General features: G+C 47.0%; 1 protein-coding gene across 1 annotated transcript in view; it reads right to left on the reverse strand.

Moving 5' to 3' along the window:
* MRPL45 (mitochondrial ribosomal protein L45) overlaps window positions 1-8,306 on the reverse strand; it is a 31,510-nt gene that overhangs the window by 20,339 nt on the left and 2,865 nt on the right. The gene's annotated exons all lie outside the window — the stretch shown is intronic.

The following is an 8,306-nucleotide window of genomic DNA, read 5'->3' on the forward strand; positions in this document are numbered from 1 at the left end:
TTGACCAGGATGGTCTCGATCTCTTGACCTCGTGATCCACCCGCCTCGGCCTCCCAAAGTGCTGGGATTACAGGCTTGAGCCACCGCGCCCGGCCCTAATTTTCACTTTTTTTGAGACAGAGTTTTGCTCGTTCCCCAGGCTGGAGTGCAATGGTGTGATCTCAGCTCATTGCAACCTCCAACTCCCAAGTTTAAGTGATTCTCCTGCTTCAGCTTCCTGAAATAGCTGGGATTACAGGTGCCTGCCACCATGGCTGGCTTATTTTTTTTGTATTTTTAGTAGAGAGAGAGTTTCACCATGTTGGCCAGGCTGGTCTTGAACTCCTGACCTCAGGTGATCCACCCAACATGGCCTCCCAAAGTGCTAGGATTACAGGCGTGAGCCACTGTGCCTGGCCAATTTTCACATTTTTTGTTTTGTTTTGTTTTTGTAGAGACAGGGTCTCACTATGTTGCCCAGCTGGTATTCAACTCCTGCTCAAGTGATCCTCCTGCCTCAGCCTCCAAGTGTTGAGATTTCAGGCATGACCCACCACGTCCAGACTTTGAGCAATACTACTTCTTTTTTTTTTTTAAGGTTGAGCCACCTTGAAATCTGGTTTCAGGCAGCTAGCCGAGCAATACTCTCAACTGAGGAAAAAATTATTTCTATCCCAGAATTGGATACCTGGGAAAATTATAAATAAAGTGGGAGAACAAAAGAAAGACTTATTTTTAGACTTGCAAGATCTCATTTATCCATCATGCAGCCTTTCTCAGGTAGCTGCTACAGAATGTGCTCCACCCAAGTAATGAAATAAATCATGAAAACATAAAGACATAGGATCCAAGCAATAAGGAATATATCATAAGAGGGAGGCAAGGCCAGGCCTGGTGGCTCACGCCTGTAATTCCAGCACTTTGGAAGGCTAAAGCAGGTGGATCACCTGAGGTCAAGAGTTCAACATCAGCACTGCCAACATAGTGAAACCCTGTCTCCATTAAAAATACAAAAAAAGGGGCCGGGCGTGGTGGCTCATGCCTGTAATTCCAGCACTTTCGGAGGCCAAGACGGGCGGATCACAAAGTCAAGAGATCGAGACCATCCTGGCCAACACAGTGAAACCCCGTTTCTACTAAAAATACAAAAAAATTAGCTGGGCATGGTGGCCATGCCTGTAGTCCCAGCTACTCGGGAGGCTGAGATGAGAGAATTGCTTGAACGTGGGAGGCGGAGGTTGCAGTGAGCCAAGACTACGCCACTGCACTCCAGCCTGGTGCCTGGCAACACAGCAAGACTCTGTCTAAAAAAAAAAAAAAAATTAGCTAGGAGTGGTGGCAGGCACCTATAATCCCAGCTACTCAGGAGACTGAGACAGGAGAGTTGCCTGAACCTGGGAGGCAGAGGTTGCAGTTAGCTGAGATCACGCCACTGCACTCCAGCCTGGGCAACAAGAACAAAACTCTGTCTCAAAAAAGGAAAAAAAAAAGGGGAGGCAAGAGGAATATTACATCCTAAGATGTACAGTCGGCCCAAAGAGCAACTAACTAGTCCAGACCAGAACAGGCAAGAAGACTCCAGGAGGGATTCAAAACATTGTTTTTTATTTCTGGGACGGAGTCTCGTTCTTATTACCCAGGCTGGAGTGCAATGGCGCGATCTCGGCTCACCGCAATCTCCGCCTCCTGGGTTCAGGCAATTCTCCTGCCTCAGCCTACTGAGTAGCTGGGATTACAGGCACGTGCCACCATGCCCAGCTAATTTTTTGTATTTTTAGTAGAGACGGGGTTTCACCATGTTGACCAGGATGGTCTCGATCTCTTGACCTCGTGATCCACCCGCCTCGGCCTCCCAAAGTGCTGGGATTACAGGCTTGAGCCACCGCGCCCGGCCAGGATTTCTTTAAAAAGATGAAATTAATAAAATATTTAATGTTCCCGGGCATGATGGCTTACACGTATAATCCCAGCACTTTGGGAGGCCAAGGCAGGTGGAATAAGAGGTCAGGAGTTCAAGATCAGCCTGACCAATATGGTGAAACCCCATCTCTACTGAAAATACAAAAAATTAGCCGGGCATGGTGGTACATGCCTATAGTCCCAGCTACTTTGGAGGCTGAGGCAGGAGAATCGCTTGAACCCGGGAGGCAGAGGTTTCAGTGAGCTGAGATCAAGCCACTGCACTCCAGCCTGGGCAATGCAGCAAGATTTCGTCTCAAGAAATAAAAAACAATGTTTTGAATGCACAGAGAGGAAATTACATACGCAATAGTTCCATAAGCAAACCAGCAAAATAACACATTCAGGAACCATTATGTAGGAAAGAAAAAGTATTCATAATGTACTATGTAATTCAGCTGTCAACAGCACTTTCCAAGTTATAACAATGTAAATAGATAATTTGATTTAAGCAAAATGTTACTTTAAGTATATTAAAGGAATTTATCCCAGGAATGTGAGGTTGATTAACATTTGAAAATCAATTAATGAGGCCTGGCATGGTGCCTCACACCTGTAATGCCAGCATTTTGGGAATCCAAGGAGGGTGGATCACCTGAGGTCAGGAGTTCAAGACCAGCCTGGCTACCATAGTGAAACCCTAACTAAAAATACAAAAATTAGTTGGGCATGGTGGTGTGCTCCTGTAGTCTCAGCTACTCAGGAGGCAGAGACAGAAGAATCACTTGAACCTGGGAGGCGGAGGCTGCAGTGAGCTGAGATGGAGCCACTGCACTCCGGCCTGGGTGACAGAACAAGATTCCATCTCAAAAAAAAAAAAAAAAAAAAAAGAGAAAGAAAATCAATTAATATATGACATCATATCAACAAAATAACAAATATCAGGGCCGGTCGCGGTGGCTCAAGCCTGTAATCCTAGCACTTTGGGAAGCCGAGGCGGGTGGATCACGAGGTCAAGAGATCAAGACCATCCTGGTCAACATGGTGAAACCCCGTCTCTACTAAAAATACAAAAAATTAGCTGGGCATGTTGGCGCGTGCCTGTAATCCCAGCTACTCAGGAGGCTGAGGCAGGAGAATTGCCTGAACCAAGGAGGCGAAGGTTGCAGTGAGCTGAGATCGCGCCATTGCACTCCAGCCTGGGTAACATGAGTGAAACTCCGTCTCAAAAAAAAATAAAAATAAAAATAAAAAAATAAATAACAAATATCACATGGTCAATAAACAAAGAAAAAGGATTTGACAAAATCTGACATCCCTTTATACTCTTTTTAACCTCAAAGGCTTGCTTGTACTGTTCTGCTCCCTACAATGCTATTCCTCACTACACGTCTCCACCTGGCTAACTCCAAACAAAACAATCCCATTTTTTGTTTGTTTGTTTTTTTTGAGATGGAGTATTGCTCTGTCGCCCAGGCTGGAGAACAGTAGCACGATCTCTGCTCATTGCAACCTTGGCCTCCCAGGTTCAAGTGATTCTCCTGCCTCAGCCTCTCGAGTAGCTAGGATTGCAGGCATGTGCCACCACACTCGACTAATTTTTTATTTTTAGTAGAGACAGGGTTTCACCATGTTGGCCAGGCTGGTCTCGAACTCCTGACCTCAGGTGATCTGCCCACCTTGCCCTCCCAAAGTGCTGGGATTACAGGCATGAGTTACTGTGCCCAGCCACAATCTCAACTTTAAATGTCATTTCCTCAGGGAAGTCTTCCCTGATGTCCTAGGCCAAGTTATCTTTCCCTATTTTTTTTTTTTTTTTTTTTTTTTTTGAGACGGAGTTTCACTCTTGTTACCCAGGCTGGAGTGCAATGGCGCGATCTCGGCTCACCGCAACCTCCGCCTCCTGGGTTCAGGCAATTCTCCTGCCTCAGCCTACTGAGTAGCTGGGATTACAGGCACACACCACCATGCCCAGCTAATTTTTTGTATTTTTAGTAGAGATGGGGTTTCACCATGTTGACCAGGATGGTCTCGATCTCTTGACCTCGTGATCCACCCGCCTCGGCCTCCCAAAGTGCTGGGATTACAGGCTTGAGCCACCGTGCCCGGCCTATCTTTCCCTATTATAGGCTCCCATGGAAATCCTACTTCACTACACCCATAATTATTTAATTATGTGCAATCAGTATTTAATGACTGTTTTCCCCCCCAGAAGAGAATTGCATGGTAAAACCCTACATGTTTTGTTTATCATCACCATGGACCCTACTCACAGTCCAGGAGAGAAATGCATGAAAGAAAACATTGCTGTACAGAGTATTAGAAGTAATAAATATACGTGTGCAATTACAATTATAGCAAAGGCAGCACGAAAAATACTCAGGAGGGCTTAAAAACAAACACGATGGCTGGGCACAGTGGATCACGCCTGTAACCCCAGCACTTTGGGAGGCCAAGGCGGGTGGATCACGGATCACTTGAGCTTGGGAGTTCGAGACCAACCTGACCAATATGATGAAAACCCATCTCTACTAAAAACACAAAATTAGCGAGGTGTGGTGGCACATGCCTGTAATCCCAGCTACTCGGAAGGCTGAGGTAGGAGAATCACTTGAGCCTGGGAGGCGGAGGTTGTGGTGAGCCAAGATCGCACCATTGCACTCCAGCCTGGCAACAAGAGTGAAACTCTGTCCCAAAAAAAAAAAAAAAAAACATAATGTTCGGGTTGGATCTTGAGGAATGAGCAACTGGGAAAAGAAATGGGGGGAAAAGACATTTCAGGCAAAGGAAAGGATGTGCAAAGACAAAGAGGCATGGATGGCACAGTACTGGCAAGGAACTGGCAATTAATTTGGAAATACTAAAATTTAGGATGAGAAAAATGGAATAAGAACACAGGATGTTGGTAAAGAAAAAGGCAAAGACCAGATTATAAAAGCCTTGCATACCACTGAAGATATCTGGATTTTATTCTTTGGGTACAGGAAGCCATAAAAGAGTTATAAGCAGGGAAGGTGATGTAATAGAATATATATTTAAAGAAATACGTCACAGCCATGTGAAGAATTAACACTGACTCAATATACTTATGCACATAAACCTATACATAATACTAAAGAAACCTATGATCTAGATATACTCAGAGCAGCTACTCTGGGCACACTGGCCTATGGGGTAGCCTTGCTCTGCAAGGAACACTACAAGTTTTTAAAAAGATAGACCCAGGCCGGGCGCGGTGGCTCAAGCCTGTAATCCCAGCACTTTGGGAAGCCGAGGCGGGTGGATCACGAGGTCAAGAGATCGAGACCATCCTGGTCAACATGGTGAAACCCCGTCTCTACTAAAAATACAAAAATTAGCTGGGCATGGTGGCGCGTGCCTGTAATCCCAGCTACTCAGGAGGCTGAGGCAGGAGAATTGCCTGAACCCAGGAGGCGGAGGTTGCGGTGAGCCGAGATCGCACCATTGCACTCCAGCCTGGGTAACATGAGTGAAACTCCGCCTCAAAAAAATAAAATAAAATAAAATAAAAAAATAAAAATAAAAAGATAGACCCAGCTGGGTGCAGTGGTTCACGCCTATAATCCCAGCACTTTGGGAGGCCGAGGCAGGTGGATCACGAGGTCAGCAGTTCAAGACCAGCCTGACCGACATGTAGAAACCCCGTCTCTACTAAGAAAATACAAAATTAGCCGGGCGTGGTGGTACATGCCTGTAATCCCAGCTACTGGGGAGGCTGAGGCAGGAGAATCGTTTGAACCCAGGAGGTGGAGGTTGTGATAAGTCAAGATCGTACCATTGCACTCCACCTCAAAAAAAAAAAAAAAAAAAAACCAGTCAGAGCTAGACTGGCTGGGTGTGGCAGCTCACACCTATAATCACAGCACTTTGGGAGGCTGAGGTGGGAAGACTGCTTGAACCTAGGAGTTTGAGACCAGCCTGGGCAACATAGTGAGACCCCATCTCTAAAAAAAAAAAAAATTCTTTAAAAAATTACCCGGGTTGAGCCGGGTGCAGTGACTCACGCCTATAATCCTAGCACTTTGGAAGGTCAAAGCAGGCGGATCACCTGAGGTCTGGAGTTCAACACCAGGCTGCCCAACATGGAGAAACCCCATCTCTACAAAAAATACAAAATTAGCTAGCGTGGTGTGCATGCCTGTAATCCCAGCTACTCAGGAGGCTGAGGCAGGAGAATAGCTTGAACCTGGGAGGCGGAGGTTGCAGTGAGTCAAGATCGTGCTATTGCACTCCTGCCTGGGTAACAAGAGTGAAATTTGAGCTCAAAAAAAAAAAAAAATTACCAGGGTTGTCTAGGTGCAGTGGCTCACACCTGTAATCCCAGCACTTTGGGAGGCCAAGGCAGGCAGATCAGGAAAACAAGAGATTAAGACCATCCTGGCTAATGTGGTGAAGCCCTGTCTCTACTAAAAATACAAAAATTGGCCGGGCGCAGTGGCTCACGCCTGTAATCCCAGCACTTTGGGAGGCCGAGGCGGGTGGATCACGAAGAGATCGAGACCATCCTGGTCAACATGGTGAAACCCCATCTCTACTAAAAATACAAAAAATCAGCTGGGCCTGGTGGCGCGTGCCTGTAATCCCAGCTACTCAGGAGGCTGAGGCAGGAGAATTGCCTGAACCCAGGAGGCGGAGGTTGCGGTGAGCCGAGATCGCACCATTGCACTCCAGCCTGGGTAACGAGGGAAACTCTGACTCAAAAAAAAAAAAAAAAAAAAAAAAATACAAAAATTAGCTGAGTATGGTGGCATGTGCCTGTAGTCCCAGCTACTTGGGAGACTAATGCAGGGGACTCACTAGAACCCAGGAGGCAGAGGTTGCAGTGAACCAAGATTGCATCACTGCACTCCAGCCTGACAACAGAATGAGAAAAAAAAAAGCGCCGGGCGTGGTGGCTCACACCTGTAATCCCAGCACTCTGAGAGGCCTAGGCGTGCAAATCACGAGGTCAGGAGTTCAAGATCAGCCTGGCCAAAATGGTGAAACCCTATCTCTACCAAAAATACAAAACTTAGCTGGGCGTGGTGACAGGTGCCTGTAATCCCAGCTACTCGGGAGGCTGAGGCAAAAGAATCGCTTGAATCCAGGAGGCGGAAGTTGCAGTGAGCTGAGCTAGCGCCATCACACTCCACCCTGGGCACAGTGTGAGAATATGTCTCAAAAAAAAAAAAAAAAATTAGCTGGGCATGTTGGTGGATGCTTGTATTACCAGCTACTAGGGAGGCTGAGGTGGGAGGATCAATTGAACCTAGAAGGTGAGGATGCCGTGAGCCATGATCACACCACTGCATTCCAGCCTGGGGGACAGAGCAAGACCCTGTCTCAAAAAAATAAAAAGAGCTAGAGTGATGAATATGAAATTATTTTGTCTATTCAACTAAGGGAGTCTAGGAGAAAGACTCTATGGGAGTTCAAGGCTGCAATAAGCTATGATTAGGCCCCTGCATTCTGGCCTGAGTGGCAGAGTAAGGCCCTGTCTCTTACCAAAAAAACAAAAAAGGCTGGGCCCAGTGGCTCACACCTATAATCCCAGCACTCTAGGAGTCTGAGGCGGGCGGATCACCTGAGGTCAGGAATTTGAAACTAGCCTGGCTAGCATGGTGAAACACCGTCTCTATTAAAAATACAAAAAGGCCGAGCGTGGTGGCTCACGTCTGTAATCCCAGTACTTTGGGAGGCCGAGGCGGGTGGATCACAAGGTCAAGAGATCGAGACCATCCTGGTCAACATGGTGAAACCCCGTCTCTACTAAAAATACAAAAAATCAGCTGGGCATGGTGGCGCATGCCTGTAATCCCAGCTACTCAGGAAGCTGAGGCAGGAGAATTGCCTGAACCCAGGACGCGGAGGTTGCGGTGAGCCGAGATCGCGCCATTGCACTCCAGCCTGGGTAACAAGAGTGAAACTCCGTCTCAAAAAAAAAAAAAGGCCAGGCACGGTGGCTCACGCCTGTAATCCCAGCACTTTGGGAGGCCGAGGTGGGCAAATCACAAGGTGAAGAGATTGAGACCATCCTGGCCAACATGGTGAAACCCTGTCTGTACTAAAAATACAAAAATTAGCTGGGCGTCGTGGTGCGTGCCTATAGTCCCTGCTACTCGGGAGGCTAAGCAGGAGAATTGCTTGAGCCCAGGAGGCGATTGCAGTGAGCCGAGATCGCGCCACTGCACTTCAGCCTGGCATCTGGCGACAGAACGAGACTCTGTCTCAAAAAAAAAAAAAAAATTAGCTGGGCATGATGGCACACATCTATTATCCCAGCTACTCCAGAGACTAAGGCAGGAGAATTGCTTGAACCTGGGAGGCGGAGGTTGCAGTGAGAAGAGATTGCACCACTGCATTCCAGCCTGGGCAACAGAAACTCTGTCTCAGAAAAAAAAAAAAAAAAAGAAAAGAAAAAGGTTAAG

Source organism: Sapajus apella, unplaced genomic scaffold (genome assembly GCF_009761245.1).
Source record: "Sapajus apella isolate SASKATOON/1434 unplaced genomic scaffold, GSC_monkey_1.0 scaffold12, whole genome shotgun sequence".
NCBI classification, from domain to species: Eukaryota; Metazoa; Chordata; class Mammalia; order Primates; family Cebidae; genus Sapajus; species Sapajus apella.